This window comes from Nicotiana sylvestris, chromosome 6 (genome assembly GCF_000393655.2).
Source record: "Nicotiana sylvestris chromosome 6, ASM39365v2, whole genome shotgun sequence".
Taxonomy (NCBI): Eukaryota; Viridiplantae; Streptophyta; class Magnoliopsida; order Solanales; family Solanaceae; genus Nicotiana; species Nicotiana sylvestris.
Window position 1 is genome coordinate 102,168,683 of NC_091062.1, and position 17,393 is coordinate 102,186,075.

The following is a 17,393-nucleotide window of genomic DNA, read 5'->3' on the forward strand; positions in this document are numbered from 1 at the left end:
AAGACAGTGAACTGAAAATAATAGCTACAGCCTCAAGAAATAAGCCAGTGACGTTCAAAATTACCAATCCTTAGAGTTTCAAATGAAAATACCGAAAACCAATACAACTCAAGGAAATAGAAACACATAGGTTGTTGCGGCGCACAACCTGATCCCACCGTACAACACAGAATCCTCCCTTATTTCTCCGTAACAACATCAAAAATAGTAAATTATATATATATATATATATATATATATATATATATATATATATATATATATATATATATATATATATATATATATGTGTGTGTGTGTGTGTGTGTATTTATTGCGGCGTGCAACCCGATCCCACCATATAGTAATTCGCCCTTATTTCACCGTAACAATCCACCCTTATTCCACCTGTTGCGGCATGCAACCCGATCCCACCGTATCAGTACAAGTTCACCCTTATTCCACCATATTAGTCCACCCTTATTTCACCTGTTGCGGCGTGCAATCCGATCCCACCATATCAGTACCAAATACTCAATGTATACAATCAAATTCATAATTTAAATTATAAGAACCTTTATGATCAATAAATGCCAAACTGAATCAAAAAGGAAACCTTGTACAACATGGGAATTTACACAGGTAATACTACACAACAAGTCAAGTCCGGTAAATGATAATTAAAAGATGCAAGTAAGTCAGTTAAGGCAAGTAGCAGTGAATCATGAAAATATGAAAGGACCTAACATTATTAACATAAGAAAATATTGATTAACAAGTAGCAAATAAGCATGGAAGGCATTTAGGGCATATAACATTTAAGACAGAGAAGGAGATAATTAAGGAAAAACGGAAAATCTGGGAAAACAGGTAATTCGGCGACGTATAAGCACTCGTCACCTCGCATATACGCCGCAACACATGAAATTTACATAGCACATAGTCCGAGGGTTCCTAATTCCCACAAGTCAAGGTTAAACTCAACACTTACCTCACTACGCAGTCAATTCAGAGCTCTACCGGGGCCTTTCCTCTAGAATTCGCCTCCAAACCACTCGTATCTAACCATAATTGACTCAATAATATCAAATATTGCTAAAAGAATCAATTACAATGTATAAATTTAGAATTTCCAAACTTTCCCCCAAAAAGTCAAAAATCGACCCCAGGTCCGCTTAGTCAAAACCCGAGATTCGAACCAAAACCCGATCACCCATTCACCTCCGAGCCCGGTTATGTAATTTGTTTCGAAATCCGACTTCAATTTGAGGTTTAAATTCCAATTTTACAAAAATCCCTAATTCTACCCAAACCCACAATTTCTACCATGAAAATCCTAGATTTTAGGTTGAAATTTTGTGAAATGTAATGGAAGATTGAAGAAAAATAGGTTAGGATCACTTACCAATGAATTGGGGAAGAAAGGTTCTTGGAAAAATCGCCTCTAGAGTTCTAGGTTTTAAAATTTGAAGAATGAGAGAAAAATCCCGTCAAGTTCAGATTTTACCAAGCTGCAGATGTTGCAATTGCGATGTCCTGATCTCAATTGCGAACTCTTCTCAAATCTCAGTGATCGCAATTGCGATAAAATGGCTGCAAATGCGAACCTTGCTGCCCTGGCAAATACGGACCCTTCTTTGTAAATGCGAAGATCCTCAAAATAGTGCTGAGTCGCAATTGCGACTCTGCCTTCGCAAAATCGGAATTGCCAAGTTCGCAATTGTGAACTTTTCTCGTAAATGCGAGATCTGCAACAGACACCCGAAACTAAATGCACCAGCTATGATTCTAAGTCCTATTTCATTCCGTAGCCGATCCGAAACTCACTCGAGCCCTCGGGGCTCCAAACCAAACATGCACACAAGTCCAACAACATCATACGAACTTGATCGCGTGATAAAATCACCAAAATAACATGTTGAACTATGAATCGGACACCAAAATCAAATACATTTTCAATAAAACTTTAGAATTGCTATTTTAACAACCGGGCGTCCGAATCACGTTAAACTAATTCCGTTTCTCACCAAATTTGACAAACAAGTCATAAATATTGTAATGGACCTATACCGGATCCCGGAACTAAAATAAGGACCTGATATCATTAAAGTCAAACATTGGTCAAATTTTAGATTCATTAAGCCTTTAAACTTTCAAATTTCAACAAACTGCGATAACTCGAGTTAGGGACTTTCGAATTCGATTCGGCGCATACGCCCAAGTCCCAAATCACGATACGGACCCACGGAACCATCAAAATACGAATCCGGGTCCGTTTGCTCAAAACATTGACCGAAGTCAACTCAAATGGATTTAAGGCAAATTTTCATATTTTATCAGCTTTTAACACAAAAACCTTCCGAAAAAATATCCGGACTGCGCACACAAATAAAAAAAGACTAAAATAAGTTATTTGAGGTTTCGAAACACAGAATTAGATTCTAAAACTCTAGATTACCTATCGGATCATCACAAAAACCATCCCCCATTTCCCCCTTCTATTATGCACCTTTTTTCTAACTTAATCATTTCATGTAACCCAGTAGCTGTACTAAGAGAAAAAGAAAAGAGCGCGGCAAACTACCACTTAAAAAAATGAAAGTCTTCACGCCTTTAGCTACTTGTAACTATCAAACTAAAATAAAATAAGCTGTGTAAGCATTTTATGGAATTTGAATTCCTCATGCTGCTTCCAAGAACTTTCACCACCATTATAAAAACTGGGAAATTTTGACTGAAATGATTATATTCATTAATTGGAAGCTATATTAGGGAATATAAATAAGTCCAATATTAGCTAAGACCAAAAAAAATAAAAAATCATACTGATCTAAGTTGAAAGAAGAAATGGAAGTGCAAAAACAGTGGTTGGGGGGAGTATAGTACTAGTCCCATGTCCATTCCAAGGTCACATAAACCCAATGCTTGAATTAGGCTTACTTCTTCACTCAAAGGGCTTTTCTATAACAATTGCTCATACTCAATTCAACTCTCTTAATCATTCAAACCATCCTTATTTCTCTTTTCTTGTTATACCAGATGGTTTCTCTAAAGTTCAAGCCTCCTCTTCTAATTTCATATCATTGTTGCTGGCTCTTAATGGCGATATTGAAGTTACTCTTCAAGAAAGATTGGCTCATCTGCAGCAACAAAGTGATGGAATTGTGTGCATAGTCTCTGATTCTATCATGTATAAAGTAGCAGAGCTGGCTAACAATCTTAAGATTCCTAGTGTTATATTGGAGACTAGCAGTGCTAGTCTTTCCTGGACTTATGCTGCCTTTACAAGACTTGAAACTGAAGGTTATTTTCCTTTAAAAGGTATCCTTAATTCTCTTGGCATTTGATGCTGATTTAGTGAACTAACATTACTGAGTCATCCTTATTCATGACTTAGCCATAACTTAGTAATCCTTAAACTGAGATATGCAATTATAAAGACTGAAGAGGGTGCTTGGGCTTAGTAGAACGAGTTCTATTAATTCACGTAATAACGTTCAATTAAGTTTATTAATTTTGATTCGAACTTAGCCTACATTTATTAAAAAATTTAAAACGTATATAAATAGTAAGATTGAAGGTGAGCCTTGGTGTTACTGGTAAAGTTCTTGTGACCAGGAGGTCACGAGTTCATAGACCCTTGTGGTTCGACCCTTCCGCGGACCCCGCATATAACGAGAGCTTAGTGCACCGAGCTGCTCCTTTTATACAAATAATAAGATTAGACTCATTATAAACTTGCTCCTGAATTCGTCTTCTTTCAAGTTTGGTTTGAGCGATGTTGATCCCTTTGTGCAAGATTCAATTAGATTATTAAGTTTCATTTTATAGCTGCAGGACTCTCTTTTGTGCATCAATAAATTTATTTTGTACAGCACAAAGACATCTTCAAAACCATTGATTGTCTTTCGTTGAAGTTTTGTCGAAATACTCAATTATCTATTGTACTAATTGACGTGTAAAGGACTATTCAAATTTGACTGACTATTGTTCTTTCTATGTTCAATAGACTCAATTGCCGAAGACTTGGTGCCAGGACTTGATCCACTCAGGTTTAAGGATCTTCCTATATTCAATTTTCCACATGTTGATGATTTGTTAAACTTGATTAAAACTACAACAGATGTCAGAACATCGTCAGCCATCATCTGGAACACAACAGAGTGTCTTGAACAACCAATCCTAGAAAAGATCAAAGAAAATTACCAAATTCCATGTTTTCCAATAGGTCCAATGCACAATTTCGTTAAGAACATTAATACTTCCTGTAACTTATTAACAGAAGACAAAATTGCATAAAGTGGCTAGATAATCAAGCTGCTAACTCAGTCCTATATGTTAGCATTGGAAGTGTGGCTTCAATTACTGAGAGAGAAGTAATGGAAATAGCTTGGGGCCTAGTGAATAGCAAGCTGCATTTTTTATGGGTAATTCGACCCGATTCAATTACTGGAAGTGATTGGAAATTAGTATTCCCCGAGAATTTAAAACGAGCTATCGATAAAAGAGGTTATATTGTGGAATGCGCACCACAAAAGGAAGTATTTACACATTCTTCAATAGGAGGTTTTTGGAGCCATTGTGGTTGGAATTCTACACTGGAGAGTATTTGTGAAGGAGTTCCGTTGATATGTAGGCCTTGTTTTGGAGATCAAAATGTGAATTCGAGGTACGTGAGTCATGTTTGGATAGTGGGAATTGATAGGACCAAACCTATTGTTATTGTTGTATGTGAAAGTAGACCAAACAAAAGAAAGAAAAATAAAAAAGAAATGAAAATATGATGTAAGCGCTTACATCGATATTCTTGTGATGTAAGCGCTTACTTCGACATTCTTGTGATGTAAGCACTTACTTCGACATTCTTGTGATGTAAGCGCTTACCTCGACATTCTTATGATGTAAGCGCTTACATCAGCATTCTTATGATGTAAGCGCTTACCTCGGCAGGGCATTCAAATGCCTATAAATAGGGGTCTACATTTTCATTTGTAGATCATCCCAAAACTTCTTCTTTCTCTCTTTAATTAATAAAGAGCTATTCTTTGTGTGGCCGTGGAGTAGACAAAAATTGCCGAACCACGTAAATCTTGTCTTGTCTTGTCTTGTCTTGTGCAATTTATTGCTTTTCTCTCCTAAATATCCTTTTCCTTCTATTATCTTGACACGCTTCCTCAACAACTGGTATCAAAGTACAGACAGTGTAATTCTGGTAGAAAAGTACAGTATTGGTGCAGGTACTATTCACAAGAATAGTGCGACACTATTGATCATCATTACTATTTAAATAAATTATTTTTGTGAAAAATGGCATCGGAAGAAGGGAATGTTAAGATTGACAAGTTCAATGGCAAAAATTTTGGATTCTGGAAAATGCAAATAGAGGATTATTTGTACCAGAAAAATTTACACTTACCTCTGACCGAGGTGAAATCGGAGACTATGGCCAAAGCAGATTGGGATCTATTAGATCGCCAAGCTCTTGGTGTGATTCGTTTGACGCTAACACGAAATGTGGCGTTTAACATCATTAACGAGAAGACCATTGCAGGCCTGGTGAAGGCGTTATCAAATATGTACGAGAAGCCATCTGCTTCAAATAAAGTCTATTTGATGCGTCGATTGATCAACTTAAAGATGACAGAAGGTGGATCAGTCTCGGAGCATATCAATGAGTTTAATATAATATTAACTCAGTTGAGTTCTATTAATATAACAATTCATGACGAAATCAGGGCGTTGATTCTACTATCATCTCTACCGGAGAGTTGGTCTGTAACAGTAACTGCAGTTAGCAGTTCATCAGGAAGTACCAAACTCAAATTGAGTGATATTAGAGACTTGATTCTAAGCGAAGATATTCGCCGAAGAGAATCAAGTGATTCCCCAGGATCTGCTTTTAATACCGAAAACAGGGGGAGAATCAACCAAAGAGGACAGAGTTACGGTCGTGGCAGATCAAAGTCAAGGAGAAGAGGACAATCCAAAAATCGCAAGGACATTACATGTTGGAATTGCGATAAAAAGGGTCACTACAGTAGTCAATGTAGAGAACCAAAGAAGAAGAAGGAAGAAAATTCAGCAAATGTATTTGCTGAACAAGTCAGTGATGCACTAATTTGTTGTGCAGACAGTCCAGTCGAATCTTGGATTCTAGACTCAAGTGCATCCTTTCACTCTACATCATGCAAAGAATTATTGCATAATTATATTGCTGGAAAATTTGGGAAAGTTTATCTAGCAGACGGCGAACCTCTCGACATTGCCGGAAAAGGTGAAGTTCATATAAAGACTTCACAAGGCATGCTATGGAAATTGCAAAATGTACGACATGTTCCTGGCCTCAAGAAAAATCTGATATCTATGGGTCAGATTGACGATGAAGGATATACAACAACATTCGGCAACGGATCGTGGAAGATAACCAAAGGGAATTTGGTTGTGGCACGAGGCTTCAAAAGGGGAACACTGTATGCAACTGCAATAGAAAGAGATACTATAACAACAGTTGATCATGGTCGTGATACAACATTGTGGCACCGGAGGCTCGGGCATATGAGTGAGAAGGGAATGAAGCCTTTGGCATCCAAAAAGAAGTTGTCAAACCTAAAACATGTTGAATTAGGTTTGTGCGAAGATTGCATTTACAAGAAACAAAAGAGAGTTAGTTTCTCAAAGGTGGGAAGGACGCCAAAGAAAGAGAAGCTGGAACTAGTGCATACAGATGTGTGGGGACCAACTCCTGTAACTTCTCTAGGAGGCTCACGCTATTATGTCACCTTCATTGATGATACCACAAGAAAGGTATGGGTTTATTTTCTGAAAAATAAATCTGATGTGTTTGTTACCTTTAAAAGATGGAAAGCTGAAGTTGAAAATCAGGCAAGTCTAAAATTAAAATGTCTAAAGTCTGACAATGGAGGAGAGTATGATAGCCAAGAGTTCAAAGCATTTTACTCGGAGAATGGGATCAGAATGATCAAGACAGTTCCTAGAACACCGTAACAAAATGGTGTTGCTGAGAGGATGAACAGAACCCTGAATGAACGAGCCAGAAGTATGAGAATACATTCTGGATTGCCGAAGTATTTTGGGCTGAGGCTGTTAACACGACAGCTTACCTCATAAATAGGGGACCCTCTGTACCGCTGAATTTTGAAATTCCTGAGGAGGTATGGACAGGAAAGGAGGTAACTCTCTCACATCTGAAATTTTTTGGTTGTGTTGCTTATGTGCATGTAAACTCTAATGATAGAGATAAGCTTGATCCTAAAGCAAAGAAATGTTTCTTTATTGGCTATGGTGATGATAATTTTGGTTATCGGTTTTGGGATGATCAGAATAGAAAGATTCTAAGACACAAGAATATCACATTTAATGAAAATGTGATGTACAAGGACAAGCTTGAAGTAGAACCAACCAACACCAGCAAACAGACAATGTCTGAGACAGTTGAGTTAGAAGAAATCTTAGAAAATGAAGTGGCTAGAGGGATTACAACTGATTTTGAAATTGAAGATGAAGAACCAGAAGCCGAATTTGAAAAAGAACTAGAAGCCGAACCTAGATCAGAACCAGAACCGGAACCAGAGATAGAATCAAATGCAGAACCAAATCTGGAATCAGGACCTGAATCAAATTCGGATTCTGTTACTCATGAACCTACATTGAGGAGATCTAAAAGAGTCACGAATGCTCCAGATAGGTTAACTCTCTCTCTTCACTATTTACTTCTTACTGATGCTGGAGAACCAGAGCATTTTGTTGAAGCAATGCAGGTGATAGACTCTGATAAGTGGAAGCTAGCCATGAAAGAAGAGATGAATTCTCTTCAAAAGAATAAAACATGGATACTTACGGAGTTACCAAAAGGAAAGAAGGCATTGCAGAACAAGTGGGTGTACAGAGTCAAGGAAGAGCATGATGGTAAGAAGAGATACAAAGCACGATTAGTAGTAAAAGGCTTTCAGCAGAAGGAAGGAATTGACTACACCGAGATCTTCTCTCCTGTAGTCAAATTAACTACTATCAGGTTGGTGTTAAGTATCGTAGCTGCAGAAAATTTACATTTGGAGCAGCTAGATGTTAGAACTGCTTTCTTGCATGGTGACCTTGAAGAAGACATCTACATGAAGCAACCTGAAAGTTTTCAAGTTTCTGGTAAAGAAAACCTTGTGTGTAAGTTGAAGAAGAGTTTGTATGGTTTGAAACAAGCTCCCCGACAATGGTACAAAAAATTTGATGGATTGATGCATAAAAATAGTTTCACACGATGTGAGATGGACCATTGCTGTTATATCAAAAATCTTGATGAATCCTATATTATTTTACTGTTGTACGTTGATGATATGCTAATTGTAGGATCTAGCATAAATGAGATCAATTTGGTTAAGCAACAACTGGTAGAGGAGTTTGAAATGAAAGACTTAGGACCAGCTAAGCAAATGCTTGGGATGAGGATTAGCAGAAACAGGCCGGAAGAAACCTTAAAATTGTCTCAAGAAAAGTACATACAGAAGGTACTAAGCAGGTTCAGTCTTCATGATGCAAAGACCAGAAGCACTCCACTCGGAAGCCATCTAAATCTGTCAAAGGACCAATCACCTAAGACAGACGAAGAAAGGAAGTACATGTCCAAAGTTCCGCATGCTTCAGCAGTAGGAAGTTTGATGTATGCTATGGTTTGCACTAGACCTGACATAGCCTATGCTGTTGGAGTTGTCAGTAGATACATGTCAGATCCAGGAAAGGAGCATTGGGAAGGTGTAAAATGGATATTGCGATATCTCAAAGGCACCTCAGGTATGACACTTTGTCTTAAAAAGAGCAATATTATCTTACAATGTTTTACTGATGCAAATTTAGGCGGCGATATGGATAGTCGAAAAAGTACCACAGGCTACGTGTTCACCTTGGGTGGTACTGCTATTAGTTAGATGTCCAAACTTCACAAAAGTGTTGCTCTATCTACCACTGAAGCAGAGTACATGGCAATCTCAGAAGCTGGAAAATAGATGATTTGGCGCAAGAATTTTCTTAAAGAGCTAGGTAAAGAGCAGGACAATTGTGAGCTTTTCAGCGACAGCCAGAATGTAATTCATCTTGCCAAGAATCCAGTGTTTCATGCAAGATCGAAGCATATCTAGTTGAGGTATCATCATATCCGAGAGTTGATAAATGAAGGAACTCTTTCCCTACAGAAGATACCAAGATCAAAGAATCCGTCAGACATGTTGACCAGAGTTGTCGGTGTTGACAAACTGAGGCTGTGCACTGCCTCAGTTAGCCTTCAAGACTGATAGCGTGAAGGCACAACCAGAGAATAACAAATCTTTTTTTATTTTCTTTCTTGATGTAACATAGGTTTGAGGGGGAGATTGATAGGACCAAACCTATTGTTGTATGTGAAAGTAGACAAAACAAAGAAAGAAAAATTCAAAAAAGATGAAAATATGATGTAAACGCTTACATCGACATTCTTGTGATGTAAACGCTTACCTCGACATTCTTATGATGTAAGCGCTTACATCAGCATTCTTATGATGTAAGCGCTTACCTCGGCAAGACATTCAAATGCCTATAAATAGGGGTCTACATTTTCATTTGTAGATCATCCCAAAACTCCTTCTTTCTCTCTTCAATTAATAAAGAGCTACTCTTTGTGTGGTCGTGGAGTAGGCAAAAATTGCCGAACCACGTAAATCTTGTCTAGTCTTGTCTTGTGCAATTTATTGCTTTTCTCTCATAAATATCCTTTTCCTTCTATTATGTTGACACGCTTCCTCAACAGGAATCATATTGGAGAATGAGTTGGAGAGCGATGAAATAGAGAGAGCTGTGAGGAAGCTAATGGTGAGTGAAGAAGGGGAAGAGATGAGGCAAAAAGCCATGGATTTTAAACTGAAAATTGAGAATAGTGTTACTGAAAATGGTTCTTCTTACAAGTGCTTGGATGATACGGTGAAGTTTCTTTTGTCACTATAATTGCAAAGGGACAATCATGTTTTTGTTAGTATAACTTTTTTGTTATTATAATGTGTGTTTAATATCGTCCTGTGGAATCTGACGTGTGGAATGATTTGTCTATGTGTTTCAATTTGTTATTGTGACAGTCCAAAATTGGTTAGATTGCTATTTTTTTTTGTATTTTTTTTTTTTTTGTGGTTGGGGAATAACATTTATATATGACGAAAAATCATGTCTTGTGAGATCTCAATAATTTTGATGGATTGATAAGATATCATGTAGCAATGCAGGGTGGTGAATGAATGGTTATAGAACAACCAATCAGACTTCAGATTGAGTTTTTCTTAATCCTAGATTAGGACTAATCAATTATGAATACAGTGATCTAAATCCAGACCGAGCTTTTCTTAATTCTCAATAAGGACCTATTGATTATAAATACTCGTTCTTGAGCCTTTGTTTTTATGTTGCAGTCACGTTCAAGTTTTTCGTTTAGCTTTACATTTGTTGATATACGGTCACTTCTGAAACTATCCCCTAGACGTGAATGTCACCCAACTAACACTATTTGCTAGATGAACCCATTTCTCATACGTTTAACCATTTACATAAATACTGAGGGAAACTAAGTGTAGGTCTAAAAGCATTATTAATAATTAAAGACGAAATACTGATCAATTAGTACTTTAGTCAATTGATAGAAAAATCAACAATCCGTCAAATAATAGAACTGTAGCACAAATCTCACACTAAGACCATGGATCATCTAACTGAGTAATATGAGTTTTACTGACGGGTCTGCAAACCCCAAAGAGAAGGAACTAACTAACATAAACTAGATAAAGCTGAAACGAAAGCCTTCACGAACAATATGGTGGTTCACCTCAGAAATAGAATCAACTCATAACAAATTCGTCAGCCACTAGCTCTATCGTCAGCAACAGTATCTAGACGTGCAGGTAAGGAGTGAGTTATACGTAAATATAATCCAACAAGATCCTTGGACCAACGGGCTTTAGAAAAGCAAGCATCAAAGTTTAAAGTATCACTTATCTCGCTAACAACTAGTTCCCCAACCTTGCAACTTCTAGAATGCCAACCAAACAGTCTCAATGACCTCAATCTATGCAAAATATTAATTAACAAGATTAATTATGCTAATCGGGTCGAATCTCAAAGCTTTCAAGCTTAGAGTTGAATCTTAATATTCCACCTATCAAATACCATATATATCTTTAAAGGTAAAAATATATTTCAATATCTCAATATAAACTCAATATTTAATATACATATCAGGTATACTAATATTCATATCCCGAAATAATAATCATAGAGTATAAATCGTAAACAATATACAGTGGCTTGTAAATCTAACAGTATCGAAACCTTGAAAACATAACTGTTGGCTCGCGTTAAAATCAATAACTACTATATACATTATCTAATATTATATCTCATTAATCATTATAATTACCAAATCATTGAAGCTAAACTCCTAGCAAAAGGGTCGAAATTTTGCAGTAGAAGTCGTAATTCTTCAAAAAGAATTGTGTATTGGGAAAAATTAAGTTAATATATCGAATTAATTATGTGATGACATGTCATGACACGTGGATCAGTAAAGGAATGACAGTTGGCGAAAAATAGTTGAAGAGGTACGAGCTTTAACAGACACGAGCAAAGATCCAAGAAACCAGAAGGGATGGGTGCTCGAACCTCTTGATAATATGAAGAAGCATCGGAAGAATGAACCTAGATAGCAAAAGCGTATAGATACGTATTATCGGTAGTTAATGAGCATTACTTACATGAAACGTTATAGAATCTGTACTGAACAGTTACGATTGCCAATTATAACATTACATTAGATGTCATTAATTGTCCATAATAACTCCATTAAGGAAGGAAGAAACGTATTACTTAGAAATAGCTATAAAAGGTGAGGAATGAACACTTGTAAGGACACGAAATACTATTGGAATATACTGATTTACTTTGCTTTTTATCCAGCTATTATTTACATCAATTATTTTTATTTCTATTTGATTATCAGTAACCCGAGTTCTTCAAAAAACAAGCTTTAACCGAAATTCTTATTTTTGGTTAAACAAATTGGTTCCGTTACCGGGAATCTGATAATCTATTACTTTCTAAATTGACCTTTTTTTATCAAATCAATCATGTCAAATGTCAATGACAACAATCAAGGAGACCATCAGTTCCAGGAGAATCAGCAAGGCGATGGAACCCTGGTCCCTTCCCCACGAAATTCTCCTCGACAATCTCGAGAAGGAACTCCTGATGGATCTCAATCAAATGCGAACGATCAGTTTGAAAATGATGAGGCTATTAACGAAGCTTTGAAAAAGTTAATTGCTCAATAGGATAGCAATGCTCTTGAGGCTTTCGCTAACCAGTTGCCAGCTGTGCCGCCAACATCAACTCCAAACAACAACACTTTAGAATCTTCGTTCAGGACTCGTTAATTCGGGCATTGGAGGAACTCCTAGAGAATCTCATGATGGAGGGTCAGGTAACCCAATCAATTCTGATTTACAAAATTTAGTACTAATATTGCAAAAATAGATCAAGGAGCAGAGCGATCGCATAGAGAAAATACCTGGAGTACCGCCTGTAATCAAGGGAATAGATATGGACAAATACTCACAACAACCTTGGAAGCCAAGTGCAGCTCCTCTACCAATTCTGAAGAAATTCAAGATGCCCAATATTCCAAAATATGATGGAACAATTGATCTACGGGACCACGTGACTGCATTCACAACCGACGTAAAAGGCAACGACTTGACCAAGCAAGAAATTGAATCAGTATTGGTCAAAAAATTCGGAGAAACACTCACTAAGGGAGCTTTAACAAAAATTCTATAGATTCTTTTGTTCAACTTGCAGATTCATTCATCAAAGCACACTCGGGAGCTTAAAAAGTTGAGAAAAGAATGGACGACATTTTCAAAATAAAGCAAGGAGATACGGAGCTACTCAGGGAATTTGTTGATAGGTTCAAGCGTGAAAGGATGACGTTGCCACGTGTACCAGAAAATTGGGCAACTACGGCGTTTGCCAGCAATCTAAATGAAAAAAGTTCAGAAGCCACGAGGAGACTCAAGGAAAGTTTATGAGAATTTCCAACTACAACTTGGAATGATGTTTACAACAGATACATCACGAAGCTACGGATAGAAGAAGGTACCATCATTCAATCTCGAAGGGATGAAAGGTAAGTTCAAGGCGAACTGAAACGGAAAAAAGGTCCGGTAAAAACATGTACGAGCCTTACATGGGACCAACGGGAAGAGACTCACGTTCAAAACAGGAAAACCCCAGGTACGATCATAGATCAAGAGATAGGGAATCAGGTTCATCATCAAGGTTCGGAAAAGAACGAAACACGCAAGAAACGCGTGATATTGACAGAAGCACGAAGGCAAAGATCGACGGTTACAATTTTATTGTTAGCATATCTGAATTGGTGGCTGTTTTAAAGAATATGGGCGACAAGGTACGATGGCCAAGAGAAATGAGATGAAATCCGAATAGGCGTAATCTTGATTTTTGGTGCGAATTTCACCACGATCACGGCCACAAAACAAAGGATTGTAGATTACTGCAAGGTGAAGTAGAACATTTATTGAAACAAGGGTATTTAACTGAATTATTTAGTAAAAAGGGAAAACAAGCATATATGAAAAATAGACATGAGCCTCCAAAACCCCTTTCACCAAAAAGGACGGTTAATGTCATAAGTGGGGGAGAAGAAATCTATGGCGTAACAACAACAAGGAAGGTGTCAAAAATAACAATTACACACGGGAAGTGAGTTCGGCAAATTTTGGAAGAAGATAATATTACCTTCAATGATGCAGACGCGGATGGAGTGCTAACCCCACATAATGATGCACTGGTAATATCTTTACTTGTACATGACACTAATGTGAAACGAGTTTTGATTGACCCAGGTAGTTCTATAAATATCATTCTGTTAAGAGTGGTAAATGAGATGCAAGCTGATGATAAGTTGATACCCAAGGTTCATACATTGTCTGATTTTGACAACTCGAGCATCATAACAAAAGGCGAGATAACACTCACCACATTCGCTGAAAGAGTAGTCAAAGACACCAAATTTCAAGTGGTAGAAATGGATATGGCTTATAACATGATTCGTGGTAGACCATGGATTCATGAAATGGAAGCTGTTCCATCGAATTTGCATCATGTTATTAAATTCCCTTCACAATAGGTAATACGGCAAATCCATGGTGTTCAGCAAGCGTCTAGGAGCATTAATTTCGTAGCAGATTCGAGCGCAAAAAGCGAAGAGAAATAGGAATCATAGAATCCAGTTGAGGATGCTGCAACACAAGCCTCAACTAATGTCACGACCCTAAACCCAGATCCGGTCGTGATGGCACCTCTCGTGAAGACAAGACCAGCTGACACAACACCTAATTCATTTTAAGTAATTAAAATAACATAATTTAAGTCTTTAACATGATTAAATCTCAAATAAACAGTGAAATAGTACAATTTGCGGAATAGACACAGCCCGACATTAGGGTGTCACCAGTCATGAGCATCTAATACAAGTCTAAGAATATGGGAAAAGCGACTACACCGTATATTACAAAATCTAGTACAAGAGAAAGAAATAATGATAAGAGGGAGAAACACTGGGCTGCGAACGCCGAGCAGCTACCTAATGGACTCCGAAAATCTGCTGGAAGCTATCAACCCTCGCTAGCATGACCTGAAGCTCCTGAATCTGCATACAGGGTGCAGGGAGTAAAGTGAGTACTCCAACTCAGTGAGTAATAACAGTAAATGGAAACTAAGCGATAAAAAATCACGTAAAAACACAACAACATGCTATAAAGAGGCAGAGTAAAACCAATAAAGTGCAATAAAACAGCGAAATCTCAATAAATACCTTAGTTTAGTATAAGCTTCGTTAAAATACCTTTTTAACAATTAAACAAGTAAATGCAGGGCAACTAGAAAAGATAAACACATAAAAATCCACCCCTCGGGCACAATGTCAACAGAATCAGCCCCTCGGGCAATAATATGGAACAACACCAGCCCCTCGGGCTATATCTCATATCACAATGGGTACCCGCGCTCACTGGGGGTGTACAGACTCCGGTAGGGGCCCCTTACGGCCCAAGCGCAATATCAAGCCATCTCGTGGCATAATCAAATAGGCTCTCGGCCTCATATCAAGCCACCTTGTGGCGTACAACTCAGGCCCTCGACCTCATAATCATAAATAAATGTATCACTGCTGCGGCGTGCAGCCTAACCCAAAAGTATCTTCACAACACATGCCCCCGACCTTACTCAGTCAGAAATCTCTAAACGCCACTCGGGCACAGTAAAAATTGTGATGCTCAGCCCAAAATATCATTTAAAGTATTAAAATAGAGTAAACATGGCTGAGTTATGAAAACGATATAATATAGCATGACTGAGTACATATATTGAAATCAAGACAGTGAGGAAATAGCAGTAAAAATCTCCTAAGGGTCCAAATAGTTGGCACGAGGCCCAAATATGGCATTCAGCCCAAAACATGATGATAGCAAACAGTTTCCAGTCAAATACGCGGTAAAATATCATTCGAGATGGACTAAGTCACAATCCCCAACGGTGCACGACCCCGCAATCATCATCTAGCATGTGCGTCACCTCAATATAGCACAACAATGTGAAATTCAGGGTTTCATATCCTTAGGACAACATTTACAATCATTACTCACCTCAATCCGGTCCAACCTCTAGTCCGCGATGCCTTTGCCCCTCGAATTGGCCTCAACTCGCATCAAATCTATCCAAAATCAGAATCACGACGTCAAAATATGCCAAGGGAATGAAGCCCATGCGAAAATAATTAATTTACAATATAAATCCCGAAATTAACCAAAACCCGACCCCTGGGGCCACGTCTCGGAATTCAATAAAATTTACATCAATAGAGTCCTTATCTCCCCACGAGTTCATATATATCAAAAGTCCCAAAATCCGAGCACAAATGGCCCATCAAATCCTCAAGTCAAGGTCTCCAATACCAAGCCCTAATCCCCAATTTTTAACCCTTAATTTCCATTAATCTTAGGCCAAATCAGTGAAATAATGCCTTAGGATCAATTATTAGGTTAAAAAATCTTACCTCCAGACGTTATACCTTGAATCCCTCTCCAAAATCAACCCAAAATCTCCAAAACCAACTTGAAATGGTGAAGAACAACTCAAAAATCGCAAAGGAATTCTTTTATACCTTCTGGCCCAGGCTTTTCACACCTGCAGTCCATCCACCGCATCTGCGGTGCCGCTTCTGCGGTGTAAGGCACCGCATCTGCGATTTTCACTTATGGTCCAATATCCGCATCTGTGATGCACTGCCACACCTGCGCTATCGCAGGTGCGCTCCCCTTACCGCTTCTGCGGTTCCAGCTGATCCACCTCTTGGACGCATCTACGGTTCCTCTATGCTTCTGCGAGCCCGCACCTACGGTCCCCTAGCCGCAGGTGCGGTTATGAGAGCAGACTTAGTTTCAGCTGCTACATCCAACTTCCAAACTTTTCGCCAACCATACGAAATCACCCCGAGGCCCCCGGGACCTCAACCAAAAGCACAACCAAGTCCTATACCACTATCCAAACTCATACCATTCTTCAAAACACCTCAAACAACATCGAATCAACCAAAACACATTGGATTCAAGCCTAAGGTTCTCAAATTCTTCTGAATTACTGTCGCGCCCCTTTTTTCTCGCGAAATTGGGTTTATGACATTTGGGAGGACAACTCGTTCTCTTTTGGGAATTGGGTTTGCATTTGAAGAGTTGCCACCTAATGATTAAAGTGCATTAGGACACTAGGAAACAATTGATCTAGAAAACCAGAGATTGGGTAATTGCTAGAAATTATCCCGAGGGGAAGGTGTAGGCACCCCTCAGGATCCACTAGTGTGGTTCCCGGCCAGACTACAATTGTGACTTTTAAGTACAAGTACCAAGTAAGCAAATAAAGGTTTCAAATATGAGGGACTGTAACATTATGGCTGCAAATAAATTAAAGTTTGAACAAACAAAGAAAGCGGAAATTTTGAGGAAATAGTTTGAAAATTCTGAAAAAGTAATAAAATACACAAGTAAAGGGAAGGGAGTCCTAGGTTACAAATAATATGGATCACATCAATGCAATACCCGGTAATCACTCCTCAGAAGAGGGGTTACACGTGGTATTAGCGCACCGGTCATCATATCCATATCTACCCTTTCCCACCCCGTTAAGGTATTAAAACGCGGAATAATTTCGTTACTTATTGCATGCTCTTACCCGTCTCAATCCTATCAGTCCTGGAGGCATTTGGGACTACTAGTCCTAAAGGGAAGGGAGATTGGGCTTTTATGGTTTAAAGGACAAAA

At 38.2% G+C, this 17,393-nt stretch overlaps 1 pseudogene; it reads left to right on the forward strand.

The window, feature by feature from the left end:
* The first annotated feature begins 1,568 nt into the window (after positions 1-1,568).
* LOC104222377 (UDP-glucose iridoid glucosyltransferase-like) lies at positions 1,569-10,189 on the forward strand (annotated as a pseudogene).
* Positions 10,190-17,393: the final 7,204 nt, after the last annotated feature.